Raw genomic sequence first — 1,806 nt, forward strand, 5'->3', positions numbered from 1 at the left:
TTAAAGTTGCACTCGTTCAACATTAAATACGCTTATATTAGCATTATTTTTTCTTCACTGATACCTTTTGTCAATTTATTTCAAATCCCCAGTATACTTCTCACTAATATCAAGATATCAGAAATGTTACGAGTAAGTGTCGATAGTTTTGTAAATGAAGTGCCATATTTAGAGCTTGCCTCTTAATGTGCACTAAATACAAGAACCCAAGGAAAAATTGAATCAAACTTGGGTTATATCCTGCATTAATGTTAGCTCAAAAACAAGTGAAATGTTGAAATTGTTCTACCAACCTCCGTTAGCCGTATTGCGAATAAGAATGCAAACAGGTCAACTCGTCACAATGGGAGAGAACGCTGGCTGCATATACATGCGGATCCGCCATGATGGATTCATTGCTCAACTCACTTATTTAACTGTAGATAACAGATCTGTCCGCGTGTATAGACGCCTCTTCGTCGCAGTGACAAAATCGGTCGTCTGTTCGCGCATCCTCATTTGCAATATAACTGACAAAAACAGGACGAGCTGGATATTTTATTCATCTTTAAAGATTGAATCATATTTAGGGGTATGTTCCACGAATGCAAGTTACAAAATACACTTACAAAATCACCGTCAATCGTCATTCACTCACTTCCGACATCTTGATATTACTGAGGGGCCCTTATACACACTCTTGCCGCATGTCAGCGAATTTTCAAATTTATAATTCTTAATCCAAGAATAAATAGTTTGTAAATAATGATTGAGTATGTTAGAACCATATAATGATTTTAGAAACAATAATACAATTTTTAAAATAAAGTATACTTTACATAAATCTATTTATTATTGATGTCAGAGAACATTTGTAATTGAAGAGAATATTTTATACTTAAATGAAAGTAAACAGCATTCAAGAATAAAAATATACGTGAATCATTTTTTTCTGTGTATGAATAAAAATATATTATACATATATATTATATCAACGACATAGAGAATAGATTGTATGATCCGTATGTCAAAATAATTGATAAGAGAGAGGAATCATAGAAGACTGCCAATCTGTATCTTTTTCTATTCAACGATATAATAGGAGAGAGAATGAAAAAGAGATTGGTCTTCCACAAGCACTTTCTCTCATTATTATATCAACCATATTTGAGAAAGTTACATAATTAATTTCTCAATGCTGTATACTTCTGTATATTTCTAGACTAAAATATTAATGTTTTACATGAAAGAGATATAAATCAACCTTGACTCTAGACACTTTTCAATTACAAAATGTCACACTTTACACTGCAATTGCGTATCATTCTGCTCTTAGCTTTGTTATCTATTACGTATACTGATATTTCCTGACGTCAGAGACGCGATGCCTAGCGAGCGTGCAACGCTCGGTCAGAAATGATAATGAAATCGACATCGAATCGATATCGAAATTTAAATGATTAACTAATGCTTTACGTGAAAAGTCGTACAGCAAGAAGGGAAGATGGGGTTCGATTGTCCCTGCTGATGGTGTAAGACGTTAGAAAATAAATCAATTTATGCAATAAATAACAAAGGCAAAGAGCAGAATGAAGCAATTGCAATATAAAGCAGTAAAGTGTGACTCTCTCTCTCATTCTCTCTCCCACTACACTGTTGAATGAAATGGAAAGAAATACAGATTGGCAGTCGTCCATGATTTCTCTCTCTTACTTTTATCGATCATTTTGACATATGGATCACACAATTCATTCTCTATGTTGTTGATCTATATATGTATAATATATTTTTATTCATATATTTAAACTTGTATATATATATATATAT

The 1,806-nt window shown here is 32.5% G+C and overlaps 1 protein-coding gene across 1 annotated transcript in view; it reads left to right on the top strand.

Moving 5' to 3' along the window:
• Positions 1-297: 297 nt before the first annotated feature.
• LOC108689308 (UDP-glucuronosyltransferase 2B15-like) overlaps positions 298-1,806 on the top strand; it is a gene marked incomplete at its 3' end in the record, with an annotated part of 10,028 nt that continues 8,519 nt past the window's right edge. The window contains 1 exon segment of the mRNA XM_018196036.1: positions 298-571.

The sequence above is a fragment of the Atta colombica genome, unplaced genomic scaffold (assembly GCF_001594045.1).
Source record: "Atta colombica isolate Treedump-2 unplaced genomic scaffold, Acol1.0 scaffold268, whole genome shotgun sequence".
NCBI lineage: Eukaryota > Metazoa > Arthropoda > Insecta > Hymenoptera > Formicidae > Atta > Atta colombica.